Here is an 18,182-nt window from a genome sequence, read left to right as displayed (position 1 = left end):
TGAAAAAATTATATTGTCGATCAACGCGATGTCAAACCCCACCGACCGGAAAGGCAACGGTTAGTAATCTATATACTTCCAACAATTAATGGATCACACGTTATATAATGGCGGGTGTCAAACCCACCCTGCGTACCCGTTGGCCATTCCGCCAATGGTGTAACATAAAACACCAACCGCGAGCCAAACGACATACCTAATCCGCAAATGATGACCGCCAATCGTTACTTATGTGCTTAAGAATATATGCAACAGCTGCAAGTCTGAGCATTAAACCTGTGACCTCTAGCCTCCCAATGACCTGACGCGGTTTGGCTAACCATTGACCTATGTTGACCATTGATTCTATTGTGCCTTTCACCAATACTCATGCCAAAAGGGGGAAGACCAATGGAACTCAATTCCCAGCCTGCAAAACCAATAGTTAGGACCATGCCCCACTTGGGCATGATTTTCGACAAAGATTTTAAGGAATGTTGCAAGGAATATAAAAGATTGCCTAGACCCCTAGTGGTCACTAGCACAAAAAAGGGCCAACTTTATCGTCATTTTTCACGACTTTTTGTCATGAATGCAATGGTGCAGTATGTTTCTTTAGTAGAGGTCTAGATTTTCAGGCTATCCCCAGAAGTGGAGGCATAAGGTGTCATTTTGTAATTTCATGTAATTTGATTTCACTACAAATTAATGAAAGTGGTCTCCCCACATTGAGGAGGTCCTAGAGACATAGTCCACACTAGGTGAACTCCGTTATCAACTTGTTTTTGTGCCTTTGTTCTCATGGTTTCTTTTGATTTCCTCTTCTTTTATGTGCATGCTTCACAAGGTTACATGCTCATTTACGTGAAATTCTATGTGCATCCTTGAAGTAAAAGATTTGTATCAATATGTGGCCCCAACATTTAATATGTTCTCTAGCTTTGCTATAAGTGAGTTCCATTCCTCCTTGTTGTAGCAATTTTGTTTAATATGAAAACACATGTACTTTAGTCCTTGTTCAAGCATTTTTATTTCAAAAGGAAAAATAAACTTGATGCATTGGATTTCTCTTTCCTCTAGATTCTGAGGAAAGATTGTGGATCGTGTGTTATGAGTATTAGTTACATATCTTCTGGAACCATTACACAAGATATGATCATCTTCAACAAAGAGAAGAAGAGTCACCAGTAAGGCCTATGCAATATTACTACCTTGAAACTCACCTCTTTGTTTTTCCTTGATCATCATCCTACTAAGGCCTTCTACCACCAATCAGAAAAGAAAAGGGCATAGTGGGTAGCCTTGATGTAGTCCTTTCTTATGATGGAAAAACAGAGCAATCGAATAATCAATAAGAAATTAAAATGACTAAATATATAAGCATATCATAATCTAGATAATGGTGTTCAGGTTAAAATATATGTGGGTTAATAGTAATCTAATTTATAGCGAGCTAACCCAATCATAAGCTTTTGAGAGATATATTTTTAGGAATGCTCCTATTAACTCATGGACCTTGAGACTTTATAAATATTCCTAGGCCACACCAATGGACTCATGAATTTGATGACCCTCCAAGAAACCAAATTGTTCTTTTGATATGACCTATGATAGTATGGGCTTTAATCTCATAGTGATCACTTTGGTTATAACCTTATATATACAATTTCATAGGGAGATAGGCGAGAAGTATTCAAAGGGAAGAAGGTTATCCACTTTCGGAATGAGTGCAATGAAGGTGTAGTTAAAGGCGGGAAGAAACCCATCCTCTCTCCTTGATTCTTTGATGACTTATAGCAATCCATTCCCAATTATATCATATAGCCCTAGGAAAAATTCCATTCACTAGTCATTCAAGCCCAAACCTTTTTCCTTTTAAAATGAATGAAGAAGCACCTTAAGTGTTTCCTCGGGAATTTCTTCCATAATGTTCCCCTTGTCCTCCTTGTCAACCAAACTAGGAAAGTATTAAGCAACCCCAATGATTTCTGCAATGCATACCTTTTTTGCCACTCTATGAACGCCTTGAAAATGATTCTTCCCTAAATTATCCATGTCTTTAAAGCTGAAGAGTTTTCTGCACTCCCCATCCTCCAACTTTTGGATGGTATTGTACATCTTTCTTCCCTTGAAAAAGCCCAAACAAATTTTTTATGTTCATCTCCACATTCCAACCAAATAGCCTTGCTTTTAATTCTCCATGTTGCTTATAAGTCTCCATACTATTTGTGTATTTTCAAATAGGGTTTTCCTAGTTTTATTTTAATTATAAATAATTATTAAATGTATAATGAGATTTAACCTTCATGAAATATACTAAATGTTGTTAGTGGTAAGTACAAATAAAATATTGAAATGTATTTTAAAAATAGATATCCCTCCATTTCCCTTTTAATTAGATAAATTAATTTAAAAAAATGTCATATAAGAACGACTCATGGCTTTTGGGGCATATGGTATTAGTAAACCATGATATTGGCCCATGATATTGTAACAAAGTTAAGTTAGGAATTTCTAGGATAAAATGTGGATGGAAATATGTTTTACTAAGATAATAATAATAATAATAGTAAGTTATAATTTATTCATTTTAATTTTGGCTATGTGAGATGTATTATGAGCTAAGTGTTTTGATGTTTAATAGATATTTAAGGTATATGGTTGTGCTAGTATATTGTTTAATTCATGTATAATTTTATTTTTTTTTAATATTTCTTTTTATTTCTTAATTTAGATATCTAATCTTAGTTATTTTTGGAATCTAGTTACCTAATTAACAATTTTTTTTATATATGTATCTCGATAGGGTTTAAATCAATTTAATTTAACTATAAATAATTAATAAATAGATGGCACGGATTTAACTTTTCCCAAATATTATAAATGAAATATTTTTAACAATATTCAAAATAGAGGGTTGACATTTATTTTAAAAGTAGTTATGTGCTATTTGTTTATAAATTTACTTAAAATAATGTTCTAAAATTAAACTATATCAAAACATGTATAAAATTGATTTTAAAATGAGCTAAGGTTACTTTTAGCATGTGGTAATGATAAGCCATGGTATTGGCCCATGGTATTGTAACAAATGATATTTACATGTTTTGAATGGTAAAGCATGGGTGAATCACCATTGTTTTAGATCTTGTTTTATGTTTTAATAACAATAATTTAATTGATATTTCTTTATTAATCTTGTCAATGTGAGATGTGTCATAAGGTAATTGTCTTGATGCTTATTCATATTTACAAACCTTTAACTTTATATGGTTGTGCTAGTCATTAATAAAATGACAATTTTCCATTACTTATTTAAATTATATTTTTTGATACATAAATAAATTCAATATCCTAAATACAAAAGTAAATCTAATATTATTTAATTATCTTATTTTGTAAAAATTATTATTTATTTAGTTTAGTTGTTTTATGAAAATATTTTTTTATATCATGATTTATTAGTTTAATTTATAAAAACACTTGATAATTAAAATGGTTATATTTTTAAGACTATTGGGTTTCCCCTATAATTTTGGCACTGTAATGATTTTGCTAATTAATCTTTTTGACATAATAATCTAAATTGAAAAATTCCAATATATTTTCTTAGTCTATTCTATTAATGATGAAATTGAAAATGATAACTCCCTTGCCTATCTAAATCCTATTTAAATTAATTTGAAATTAAAATTAAAAATTTAATTCACCTATTGTATATTGTGTATAATCACTTATTAGGATTAAGTACAAATATAACTAGTTAAATATATATGTATTGGAATTAGTTAGGGCAAAATAAAATTAAAAATAGAGCATATGGCTTTGTGCATTGAATTGTGTGCGTTACATTAGAAAACTTGTGAATTGTGATTACAATCATGCCATTCCCCGAGATATTACATTGCAATGCGTGTTAAATGCATTTGATGGTGGAATTCCCTCGACCTAATGCCATTTTCGGATTTGCCAAATGCCATTGTTGGGTTTGCCAAATAGCTTTGATATACATCGCTTTGAACAAAATTATTAATTACATAGCTTTGTGATTGCAACGGACTATTTTAATAATCCCATGCTATTATCACTTCCTCTTTTGATATACATCGCTTTCTGGTTGCAACGGACTATTTTAATAATCCCATGCTATTATCGTTTCATCTGCTTGTCGCCACATGGCTATTATTTGTTTGCTTTTAACAAATTTGGAGGAGGAGTTTCCGGGAAAGTTATGGAAATTTTAGTCATATTTACAGAAAATCTAGCAAGTATTTTTGTAAATCCAAGTTATAGTTGTTAAACTTAAAAAATTTAGGTGTCCTAAACATTTTTGATGGTGCTGAATCCATTTCCACCATCAAAAACATGATTCAAACATTGTTTCTACAAGATTTTTTGAAATATTTTTGCCCGGATTCCAGCGACTTTTAGCCGTCCCGCAATTCCTCCGCCTTGTTAGATGGCTCCATTAATTTCTAGGAGTTTGTTTTCAATTTGTTTCGTGAAAAGATATTTCACATCTCATAATTTTTACTTCATCAAAAAGTTTGAAAAAAATATATATTCAAAGTAATTATTCATTACCTAAGTTGATAATGATATCAACTTTTATATTGATGATGATGATGATAATGGTTAACATTTGCTGAGACCAAACAATGGTCTATCGGACCTAAAGAAACAAATTATTTATTTTGATTTAAGATTTTATTCCTATGCTCAAAAATCTTGGAGAGAAGCCTCCCGAGCTCACTATAGTTTTGACATTGTAAAAGGCTAGGAAGGTCAATGTTGTAACAAAGATTGTGAAACTGAGATCTAATGTGGTTATATGCGGGGCACTCTAAGAGGAAGTGGTTTTCATCCTTGATGTTCCTATTCTCACATATATGGCATATCCTTTCCATCCATGACATTTTAGGAACTTCCCAACACCCTGTTTCACTATGGAGCTCATGAGAATTCATTCTAATCTTTGCTATATTAATTTTCTTCTTTGAGCTAGTTAAAATAGAGAGATACTTTTGATCTTTTAGGGTGGGGTTGATGACCTTTGGTAATTGGCGCTGGAAAATTCATACCTATATGGCATGGTCCTGTTGAGGGGTCCAAAATCGGGTCAACAACAAGGGGGGATACCCATCCGGTCCGAAACCTGGTTGGCGGCTCCTTGCCCGTTTGGTGTAGCGGGTTCGACTAGGGATGATGGGACCAGCTTCCCAATTTAAAAGGATGTGTGTGTGTGTGTAGATTTTTTGATGATGTTAATCTAAAGGTAATTTCAAGCTACTCTAATTCTAAACTCTAAACTAACTCTATGCTGCTGTAATCTAACAAAAACAACACATCTAATCTATACTAACCCGGGGGAGGATTCTTTCTTCATGCGATCTAAAAAGATTTCATACAATAACTGGTAATAAAGATCATTCAGCTATCATAAGAATATAAATCAAATTAAGATAAACCATTCTGCATAAGAAGTTAGGCAAAACAGTTGTGAACAGCATATCGCATGATAAGTTATTCATATGTTAAGCACAAACAAATGATTCCACCGTACAAAAGTGCCAAATGGTAATCCAGACATTCATACATCAACATATAAACAAATCAGCTGTATATCGCTCTGAGAATATGAGCAGAAATTAATCAAGAGATAAAAGTACCATTTATGACTGATTTTCACTCACAAACTTCAAGCAATAACGATTTATCTCTACTTACTTCTAACATCTACTAAGAGTACAGAAGTGCAACATCAGTAGCAGACATTAAAATGCAAACATAAGTAAATCTCGATCCATCCATTCACCAAAAACCACCTCCGAGGGTGCAAAAGTGCATGTTCTGAGGACAAGTTTTTTGACAAATTTCCGGACCCTTCTCCAAATGCCATGAGAAGGGTTAAATACTACTAACTAACTAATCTTAATTACACAAATTTAGGGAACGGCTTCAAATGACCGCCCTTTTACTAAAGCAAATTTATTTCTAAAAATTGAATCTAATTTCTAACCGTTTTTGTATCTGCTCCTTAGTGCTGTAAGCAATGTGAGGTTCGCCTGGAAAGAGTCGGCTGGTTGTCTTTTCCTTTTGCTCGGACGATAAAAGTAGAAATAAAAAAAGCTGGCACCTCTTTCTGACAAACTAGAAGATATTTTTGAAAATCTTCCTCTGACTGGGTGTATTTGCTGTGTGTATACTTAGTGTAACCCAGATTTCTTTCAAACTGATTGTGCTGTTGCTATTTCGGTTTCCGACCGTGTGAATGACTCAATGAGTTAGGGATTTCGTTGCCTGAACAATCTTACGTATTGAAAATTGCTTCCATTCTTTGTTCCAGGCTTTTCTGAAGCATCATCCCTTTTTAGCGTTTTTCTTTTTGCTTTATCCAATCTGAGCTTCAGGATCTTTTGCAAACATGCTGCTTTTGTGCGCCTTTGACTCTGAGTCTTGGATAGTCTATTTTCATCAGTGTCTGTGGAGTGATACTCTAGAATCTGCGGCTCTGCTGCATGCGGCATTCATTTGCGAAGGCATCTCCTCTCTGTTCTTCAAGTATTGGCGCTTTCCCCTTTTCCTTAGATGTTTCCTGCATATAGATTTATATTAGTTACTGCCTTACAGTTTACGCAAAGGAAAAGAGACATGACGAAAAGATTGACATGAAAGCTTTAAACTCTAATGAATGCATAATCATGACACTCATAATGACTTGACTCTTCGAAAAACGCAACACGATCATCTTTGGGTACTCAGGCGTGCAATCATTAATTTCCCTTAAGGTGCGTGCTCGATTTTGGGTTTACAAATCATGCCGAAGAAACTTTGCGATGAGTGGTTTCTGTGATTCGTATCGCAGCAATTAATAGTCTCATTCGTAGCAGATCGCAAATCGCAAAATCGCAGTTTGTAAGATCGCAGATCGCAAATCGCGATATCGCAATTTTCATTTGCTCATTGTGTGCTGCTTAGGCGACGTTGCGATATGCGATGTCGCATATCGGCCATCGGCGATTCCTTAGGTTTTTCTTTTTAAGGGCGCTTTCAGAATATGCGATGCGATGAATGTCGCATCGCTTCATCGCAGCTTACTTACGCGCATAGGAAAAACGCTTCACTTTCTCTTTGCGATGCGATATAGCTTTTAGGGAGTTAAATACAAAAATTTTGATAAAAATATTTTTGAGATTTTTTGTTAAGGGTCCCCCTTTGCTTGATATTATTGCTAATACTAAACAAAGAGGGGGGTTGTTGGTGACCACAACAATGGCGATTCACTGTGAAGAACCAGTTATCTCTACTTTTCTATTGACATTTCCACTTCCGAAACAGAAAAATTTTCATATGTCTAAATTTTGTTATGGACAGATAGAGTAGATTACCCCTCATCCTGTCAATGATACTTTGTTTCAACCTTTCTTTTTGTCCAATTGTCTGCTTCCCTAGGCTTAGTTCTTGCATTCATACCAGACATTACTTGGTCCTTTTTTAAAGATAAAATAAGGTCTTCTCTGCGTACTGGCTTAAAAATATGCTCATTTGTCGTAGGTAGAGCCTCTGCTGCCCGCAAGCGTCCATAGCCTCGACAGGGTTACCATGTTATCCAGCAATGATCCTTTTTCCTGCTTGAGGTTATTTACAACACTTCAGAGAAAAATCCTTTTTGACACTTTTTCTTTCTTTTTCTTTTTCTTTTTTTTCTTTTTTTTTTTAATTCTCTAAAGAACAATGTCTTGGTTAGGTGGCCAAATTATGACACAGTCATTCACTTTATTTACACTTTTATTGAACAAGCTGGCTCGTGATGAGACCCCTTGTCTTTTGATTGCAACAATCTTGAGTCGTTGCCCTGTTTTGATAGATAGTTTTGGCAAAGTCAGCAAGTTATAATATCTGTGATCATGATAAGCCGGCTCGTGATGAGACCTCTTATTCTTTGAGACATAGTGTTTTCTCGGATTGTTTCTCTGAATGCTGCGGTTTCCTTTTGCAGGGAGGAAGTCATTGTTTTTCCTTAAGAAATCTCTGGACGACAATAATAGAGTTTGAAAACAACAGCTTTACAGAGAATATTTATTTTATTATCGATGATACCTTTCATTGTGCTAATATAAAACAATTTTTTACCAAAGGTTGCTTTCATCAAAGTCTTTTGAAAGGTTGAAACTAATATCATTATTCAGGCTAAAGTTAACTCTATTTGTCAATAATAAAAATCAGATTTTTCAAAAAGCTTTGCTATTTGTACAAGTGAAATCAAAATCTGATAGAGAGTTAGTGTGCTCTTTCATGAATCCTTTTCTTTGATATTTACAACCGATTTTATTTATAAGAAAGAGAAAAACAAAATAAAAGAAACTAAAACTATCCTACAAAAATAGAAGAATGATCTTCTTAAGGAAAATACATTTTAAGAATCTGTCCATTCACAGGCAAAGAATTTCTTCTACCTGCCAAATCCTGCAACACAAACGTCGATGGGCCTATGACTTCTACAATCTGAAAAGGACCGAGCCATAGCTTCTGAAATTTCATATGCTTGCCCTTTTCTTCATGAGCCTTATCCCATTTCAAAACTAAATCTCCCATCTGAAAGTTCTTTCTGGTTATGATGTTTGAGTCAAAAGAGGATTTTATTAGCGCTTGGTGGTGAGCATGGGTTTTCTTAGCTTGTTCTCGCTGTTCTTCTAGTCTGATTATCTCCATTTGTCTCAATTGTGTTGGCATTATGATTCAAGTGTTGTCCTTGATGGCAACTCACTCAGAGGTTGGTACAGATGCTCAGAAGTTGGTACAGGTAATGGCAACTTAATCAGAAGACAGATCCTAGTACAGCTTACCAAGGAAGTTCATACACGCAGGTTTGTTAAGCCCAAGTCGCGTGTACACGCAGGTTGGCTTCAGAAAAAGCGCGTGTATGTGGAAAAGTACCTTTGGTCCATGGCGGTTAGTCCTTGGAAGTTGTGCCTATGGTTTCGGACCATTGTGTCTCGACGGGCGTGTCGATCCCTAGTTTTGAAGTTGATGGTATTGTGTTTCTATGGTTTTGGCTCTTGGTATTGAACAAGGCCTAAGGCTATATAAGGAGAAGATCACTAGGCAAAGAGATGTGTGTGGGTGTCTGACGCAGTGAGAGGATCTGGTATTGCTGGTTATCTGTTCGGGACGCTTGGCAAGGGTCGGATCTGACAGCAAAGGTAGAAGTAATCATTTCTAGATCTGCACGCGGGTTGCCTTTGGAGAAAGCGCGTATACACGCGGTTTTGGTACAGTGAAGTAGCGTATGCATGATAAGGGTTGATATTTCAGGTTGTTGCTGATTCTGGTGGTTGTTGCAGAGTTCTAGATTCTGGTTTGGGTTCTGTGTTCTTGATGACAGGGTTTCAGTGATTCGGTATTGGGTTGTTTAATGAATTATGATGCAAGTATAAGTTGATGATTGTATTGCGGTAATGTTTGCTTTGTACTCTTGGATCCAGTCTGAAAATTGATGAAACGTGGTCCCTGAAGGTTGTAGGGTCAGCACCTACGTACTAGTAAATGGATCAGCTAGTACAAGAGCTGAGGGAGTTGTAGCTCCCTTCCAGAAGTAGTTGGAAAACGAAAGAGAGGGTTGTAGCCCTCTGCAGGTTGTAGCCTGCATACTGGTAAAGGACTGCACCAGTATATTGTAAAAGAAGTTTCTCATTAAAGAAGAAAGAGACGAATTGCAGCAGGTGGTTTTCACCCACATTGGGTTTCCACCTTATATCATGGTGTTCATGTGTGTGGCTCTTGTGTGATGTTCTGTTCTGTTATACTGCACCTGTTTACTGTTAAATTGCTTAGTAATGTTCTGATGCATTTATTGAAGATAAGATTAACTGAATCATAAGATATCTGCATATATGCTAGTTGCTTTAGACACAGTCGCGTGTACACGCGGATTCACTTAACTGAAGTCGCGTATATGTTTCTGAGTATGAAATTGAAAAGGTTTTATTGATCTGATAATACTGATTCACCCCCCCTCTCAGTATTATTTCCAACAATTGGGATCAGAGCAGGTCCTTCAGAGGAAGCTTGATCGCTTGAAGGAAAAGATCCATCAAAATGGCTAATCCAGAAAGAGAGGCACACATCAGGCCACCAGTCTTTGACGGGAACAATTTTACTCACTGGAAGATAAGAACCACTGCATATCTACAGTCTCTTGGAGCAGAAGTTTGGGGACTCGTAGAAGGAGGATACAAATTCCCATCAGCAACTCCTACAGATCCAGCAGAGAAAAAGCAATATGAGCTCAATGCCAAAGTAGTTAATGTCCTATTGAGTACTTTGACTCAATCAGAATTTATGAAGATCATGCATCTCAAATCAGCTAAGGAAATATGGGACAAAATCGTTACAAGCTACGAAGGAGATGATCAGGTAAAAATAGCGAAGCTTCAAACTCTCAGAATCCGGTATGAAACTCTTAAGATGCGAAGTAATGAAAGCGTAGCTAATTATTTCCTGCGTATGGATGAGATTGTGAATTGTATGAGGGATCTGGGTGAAGAATTTGAGGAAGTTGTCTTAGTTCAAAAGGTTTTGAGATCTCTGTCTACTAAATTTGATTCTAAAGTATCTGCCATAGAAGAAAAGGAGAATGTGCGGAAAATTACCATGTCACAGCTTCACGGGATCTTAACTGCTTTTGAAATGCGACAAGAGGTACCACCAGAGGCCGCATTCGAAGTGTCAGAGGAAGAAGATGAGGTAAATTTTGTCAAGAATCTTGAACGGGGAACTGGACGGTTCAAAGATAAGCTGCCTTTCAAATGTTTTCTATGTGGTAGAGTTGGTCACTATGCTGCTAGATGTCCTCATAACAAAGAAAGGATATATGAAGAAGATGGTAGAAGCTATTATTCCCATATTAAAAGTTCATTAAATGATAGTGAAGATATTAGAAGTCTCATGGCGCACAAGAAGAAGAATGCTTCATCCAATAATAGCGAGGATATTAAAAGTCTCATGGCACATGAAGAGAAGAATGCAGAAACAGAAGAAGCTGCCAAATTAAAAGAACTATTGGAAACAGAAACCAGGGTAAGGGAGAGATTGCAGGATATAGCAAAAGATCAGAGCACAACTATTCAGAGACTTGAATCAAAGATCCTCTCTCTAAAAGAAGATCTTGAAGATCAAGAACATGAAGTGATCAAACTAAAGCGACAAGTGGAAGAAGGGAGAAAAGTTGAAGAAGACCTAAGGAAGCAGTATCTGAAAAAGGAAGAACAACATCAGGTTGAGGTAAATATCTTGAAAGGTAAACTAGAAGAAAAGGATAAGCTCTTACGATTTCAAGATAGTTCTAAAGTCTTGGATGATATTCTTAATAGTCAAAGATCTCCTGCTATCAAGACTGGTCTTGGTTTTCATGAATATGGTGAAGGTGAATCTAGTTCACAAGGTGAGGCAAGAAACTCTAATGAGAAATCTGAAATGCTCAAGGAACAACCAAGGAAAGAAATTCCTCAAGGAAGATCCTTTACTCCTAACTATGGACGTGATAGACGATTATTTCCTCCGCTGAATAATGTTGAATGTTATGTATGTCATAATCTTGGACATGTTGCAGCCAGATGCAGAAGTAGAATGGTTCAAGAAAGATCATCGCATCCCAAGTATTTCAGAGGGTATTGCTTTGCCTGCAATGCATATGGACACAAAGCAATTGATTGTGATAGAAGGAACATGAAAAATATAAGGTGTTATACATGCAACAACTATGGGCATAAAGCAAGGGAATGCAGGAGCAGATTTCAAAATTCAAGACAAGGGGACCATACATCATCACAGTTGCAGGAATTGAAGAAGACAGAGACAGAAAGGTGTGGGACAACTCAGTCAGCTGACATAACAGACACAGGGGAATCTGAAAGTGATGAGATTCAGTATTCCATCCTGCATACGCTGAAATAATGAAGACAAGTCGCGTATATACGCGAGTTACAGGCTGCAAAGTCGCGTATATGGAGAAAGGGCAGCAGAACAGACCCAGGTTCAGTCATGGTTGGCTCAGGCTCAGGGGGAGCAGAACAGACTCAGGAAATGGTTCAGACATGGTTGGCTCACACTCAGGGGGAGAATATCCTTCAAATAATGCATTGTTGGCATTATGGTTAGAAGTTGTTGATAAAGTCTATGAAGCTAAATGATACATCTTACTGTTTAGGAATGGGATTGCAGGCTGATGCTTATGGTACAGATCATGATGCTGTTGGTGGCTTTCATAAGTCTTGGTCTAGATATTTCGTCTCTATGTCATGTATCTCTTGTGATATCTCTTTTTATGGTGTCAAGGTCATGTAACGGCCTATGTTGGTTTCCCCACTATGCCTGGGATGAATGATGAATGTATGTTGAGTCTTTTGGTGATAGGAAGGTCTTCTATGATGTATAAGTCCTTGTTCTTCTTGAAGAACATCTTTTGCAGATCTTGCCTACAGTCAAGGGGAGCATGAACAGCACAATTCAGCAAGAGCAGGATGGATAGATTGGTACACTTTGGCATACACAAAGGGGGAGCACAGTTGGAGATTTCAGCAAGTACTCAGGGGGAGTATGGACAGCAGAAGGTATACCAAAGAAGAGAATATCTTGGTCCGCCCTTTGCCCTTGATGTCAAAGGGGGAGAGTGACTTGGTGTAGTGGTTGCCATCAAGTCCAAAGGGGGAGATTGTTGGCATTATGATTCAAGTGTTGTCCTTGATGGCAACTCACTCAGAGGTTGGTACAGATGCTCAGAAGTTGGTACAGGTAATGGCAACTTAATCAGAAGACAGATCCTAGTACAGCTTACCAAGGAAGTTCATACACGCAGGTTTGTTAAGCCCAAGTCGCGTGTACACGCAGGTTGGCTTCAGAAAAAGCGCGTGTATGTGGAAAAGTACCTTTGGTCCATGGCGGTTAGTCCTTGGAAGTTGTGCCTATGGTTTCGGACCATTGTGTCTCGACGGGCGTGTCGATCCCTAGTTTTGAAGTTGATGGTATTGTGTTTCTATGGTTTTGGCTCTTGGTATTGAACAAGGCCTAAGGCTATATAAGGAGAAGATCACTAGGCAAAGAGATGTGTGTGGGTGTCTGACGCAGTGAGAGGATCTGGTATTGCTGGTTATCTGTTCGGGACGCTTGGCAAGGGTCGGATCTGACAGCAAAGGTAGAAGTAATCATTTCTAGATCTGCACGCGGGTTGCCTTTGGAGAAAGCGCGTATACACGCGGTTTTGGTACAGTGAAGTAGCGTATGCATGATAAGGGTTGATATTTCAGGTTGTTGCTGATTCTGGTGGTTGTTGCAGAGTTCTAGATTCTGGTTTGGGTTCTGTGTTCTTGATGACAGGGTTTCAGTGATTCGGTATTGGGTTGTTTAATGAATTATGATGCAAGTATAAGTTGATGATTGTATTGCGGTAATGTTTGCTTTGTACTCTTGGATCCAGTCTGAAAATTGATGAAACGTGGTCCCTGAAGGTTGTAGGGTCAGCACCTACGTACTAGTAAATGGATCAGCTAGTACAAGAGCTGAGGGAGTTGTAGCTCCCTTCCAGAAGTAGTTGGAAAACGAAAGAGAGGGTTGTAGCCCTCTGCAGGTTGTAGCCTGCATACTGGTAAAGGACTGCACCAGTATATTGTAAAAGAAGTTTCTCATTAAAGAAGAAAGAGACGAATTGCAGCAGGTGGTTTTCACCCACATTGGGTTTCCACCTTATATCATGGTGTTCATGTGTGTGGCTCTTGTGTGATGTTCTGTTCTGTTATACTGCACCTGTTTACTGTTAAATTGCTTAATAATGTTCTGATGCATTTACTAAAGATAAGATTAACTGAATCATAAGATATCTGCATATACGCTAGTTGCTTTAGACACAGTCGCGTGTACACGCGGATTCACTTAACTGAAGTCGCGTATATGTTTCTGAGTATGAAATTGAAAAGGTTTTATTGATCTGATAATACTGATTCACCCCCCCTCTCAGTATTATTTCCAACAAATTGCAAAGAGGAAGTAGATATTTCATCGATGTATTGCACTAACGACAAAGAGGGAATGACTAGGTGAGTCAGAAGAACCACTTCTTTCCCATAAACTAAATTAAAGGGAGAAGTGCCGATTGAAGCTTTCTTCGTGATTCTGTCAGCCCATAAAGCATTTACCAGCGCTTTGTGCCAATTCTTTTGGTTTTGGTCAACTGTTCTTTTGATAATCCTGATTAGGTTTTTGTTTGTTGATTCAGCCAACCCGTTACCTTGCGGATAGTAGTTGGCAGAATACTTCAGTTTGAATCCTCTTTTAAGTGCAAACTCAGTCATTGCATTTCTAGAAAAGTATGATGCATTATCAAACATTAAGGCCGTTGGCAACCCAAACCTAGTGATGATAAATTGATCTATGAATTCAATAATGTTTTCAGAATTAACTGTCTTGAGAGGAACTGCTTCTACCCATTTAGTAAAATAATCGGTTGCCGTGAGGATATACCTATGTTGCTTAGAAGAGTGAGGAACGATCTCACCTATTATGTCCAAGCCCCATTGGCTGAACGGTTGCTCGATGTTAACCGGTTGTAGTGGCATGGACGATTTCTTTTGTTTCCCCGCAGCAGTCTGGCAGATTTGGCATTTCCTTACGTAATTGTATGAGTCTTTGAACAGCGTGGGCCAATAATATCCTGCACGTAAGATCTTATGCGCAGTAATCTCTCCAGCATAGTGTCCACCTGCTGGTCCATCGTGGAGTTCCTGCAAAACCTTTTCGGCTTCAGTTTTCTCAAGACACCTAAGAAGTACAGAATCGTAATTCCTTTTAAACAGAACATCATTTATGAGCTGGTATTGTTTAGCTTTCAATCTTAGAGCTCTTTTCTTGGTGTGATCCAAGTGTGATGGAGCATACTCGTTCTTAAGATAATAAATGGTGTCCGCATATAATGATTCTGCGTCGTTTAGGCTTACCTCATATGTATGTACCTCTTCGGATGATTTCTCAGGAATTTGCGATGCTCCAGCTAACATCTTGCAGAAGCCTTGACCTCTTACGATGTTTGCTGGTTTGATCTCAAGATCATATTCTTGTAAAGCGGTAATCCAATTCGCCCTCTTTTCGCCCACATCCTTCTGTACCAACAAGTTTCTTACCGCTGGAAACGGTACGACGACTTTGGTATGGGTTTTAAGTAAGAAAGGTCTAAAATATTTGATCACTTTGAAAACAACATATGCTTGTTTCTCCACGTCTAAATAATTGAGGTCAGCACCTTGTAAGTTCGAGCTAAAGAATGCGATTGGGGCTTCCGCCTTTTCTTGATTTTCTTGGGTCAAAATCGTGGCATAAGATTTCTCTGAGGCGAAAGTGTACAAGATAAAAGATTCTGAAAAATTTGGGGTGGCCAAAGATGGAGCATTAATCATAGCTTGTTTGATCAAGTTGAATGCTTCGTGCTCATCTAGACCCCATTTGAAATTTGAATTCTTTTTTATCATATTTTGCAAGGGAGAAATAATACGTGAAAAATCCGGGACAAACCTTTTCACAAAATTGATCTGTCCAAGGAAAGATTGCATGGCTTTCTTGTTATGGGGTATGGATATTTCGGAAATTTCCTTGATTCTGTCAGGTTCAACGTGAATACCAGATTTCGACACTATGAATCCTAGCAATTTCCCTTCTCTTAAAGCGAAGAAAGATTTCTTTGGGTTAAGCGAAATCCCATACCTTAAACATCTTTGAAAGATTTGCTTCAAGTCTTTGAGATGGTCGCTTCGTTTTTTGGAGTACACTGTTATATCATCCAGGTAAATCACTACTGATTTATTGACTAATCCTTTAAACGCGATGTCCATGGCTCTCCGAAAGGTAGCGCCGACATTGATCAAACCAAATGGCATCTTCCGATATGCGTATGTGCCCCATTTGGTTCGGAATGTAGTCTTCAACTGATCGTCGGGATGTACCAGTACTTGATTGTATCCTGAAAATCCATCTAGGAAAGACATTAATTCTGAGCCCGCTACTGCCTGTAGTATTTGCTCCATAGGTGGGAGGGGAAAATTGTCTTTCTGACAGGCTTTGTTGAGATTCCGGAAATCAATACAGATTCGAATATCTCCGTTTTTCTTCCTAACGGGCACCATATTGGATACCCATTTGGAATGTCTGACGGGGAAAATTATTCTGGCTCTCAACAACTTATTTAGCTCAGTCTTTATCTGATTTTCTAAGTTGGGGTGGATTTTTCTGAGCTTCTGCTGGACAGGTTTTTCATTGTCAATCATAGGGATAGTGTGTTGAATGATAGAAGTGTTGTATGTTTTCAGCTCATCGTAATTCCATGCAAAAATGTTTTTGTATTGTCTCAGAAGATGGATATACGCTGATTTTTCTTCAGGGGCTAGGCCGTGGCCCAGATTAACGTTTTGCGGCTTCTGATCGGTTCCTAGGTTCACTAATTCATAATTCAGAGTTGAACTGTAGAGTTTAGAATTGGCAGACCGTTTAAACCGACTGTTCAAATCATATAAGTCTTCTAACTTAACCACCGATTTAGGTATAGCATTATCAGTGCTATTTTGTTGAATTTGGTGATCATGATGGTCTTCGTCAATTATTTGATTTGAGTAGGATCCTTCAGAAGTGAGGAAATTTACAATGTCAGGGTCGTCGTTGAATACTCTCCAGTTGGTGATGTTGTTAGGGATGGATGGTCTAAAGATTAATTCTATCGAAAACCTATCAGGACTAAAATCTTCAGAGGGAATAAGTCTAGAGGCTACGTTAGATAACAGGTCTACGCTCGCATTTTGAAGTCTTGGGATTGACGAAATATTGAATGCTATGAAATGTGCAGTGAGATCTTGTACTAAAGATTGATAGTGCTTTAAATGACTTGACAGGCAATGTATGGTGTTACGTACCTGTTTGACGACGATCTCAGAATCTCCAAGGACTTGAAGATACTTAACATTCAAGCTGATTGCTTTGTAAAGGCCTTGGACCAAGGCTTCGTACTCCGCTGTATTGTTTGTGCAATCGAACTCAAGTCTGCATGTAAGCATAATCTTGTTCCTGTCTGGACTAATCAGAACGCATCCTGCTCCTGCTCCCTCGTTAGATTTAGAGCTGTCAAAATATAATTTCCAAAACAAAGATGTATTTACAGAATTATCTAAAAAACTAAAACATTTTGAGTCATCAGTTTGGGAAAAAATTTCAACTTGGGACAAAACTGAATTCTCTAAGTAAGGTGAGGTATGAGCATTGAAATTGCCGAGGAAAGAATCTACTGAGTAATTGCCTATGATACTGTTGTTGTATGCTATTGCTTCGTTCTCTCCTTCCAATTCTGTCACTATGTACTTTTGGTGCAACTCTCGTTCAACCTTTATTTGATTGGGTTTTCCGTTGTAGGGTAACCACATGTGCGACCAGTCGGTTGAGAAATATCCGTGGAGTTTTTCGGACCAATCCCTGCTAAGAATTAAACCATAGAATTCAGGGATATCAGCTACCAGAATGTCGATAACCTGACATACTTTCGGGTTAGACGACAGTCTTATGGTCACCTGGTTAAGTTCACCAATCACTTCGACTTGAGATCGATCAAGTTGAACTATGTGCACTGCGGATTTCTGAGGCTGAACATTCAATTTGGCACATATTGATCTGGGTAAAATATTCGTTGAAGCACCAGAATCAACCAAGCAATTGTGCACGTTTTTATTGAAAATTTCATAAGTGAGAAGAAAAGGAGGAGTATGAGATCTTGATCTTCCTCCAATCAAGGCAATGTCATTTGGATCAATCTTATTGATCATGTTGGTTGGAGGTCTTCCCATGCTGTGGGAAGCTACAGCTGTAGGTAAAGATGTAGTAGGCACGGCATGTAATTCTTTCATCATTATTTTCTGTTGATGTTTCAATTTGCTCAATTCGTAAAGAGTGATATTAGCCCTAGTCTTTTTCATGTCATCGATAATGTTATACTCCATTTCATCCGACACTATCAGTGTTCTTGATGGAGGTGCTTGATCTGATTGGGCTGGGCTAAATTGGGTCGCTCTAGCAGTTGTTTTCTTTGTTGCGACCTTATCTTTTGTTGCAGGGCTTGCGCCCTTCTGGTTAGGGGTAGTTTGGGGAGGATCAAGTTGATTTTTGCTTCGTGTGCTAACCGG

The sequence above is a fragment of the Pinus tabuliformis genome, chromosome 3_2, assembly GCF_031772625.1.
Source record: "Pinus tabuliformis cultivar Carrire ecotype Pingquan chromosome 3_2, CPIR1, whole genome shotgun sequence".
Taxonomy (NCBI): Eukaryota; Viridiplantae; Streptophyta; class Pinopsida; order Pinales; family Pinaceae; genus Pinus; species Pinus tabuliformis.
Note: the sequence above shows the minus strand (reverse complement) of the source record.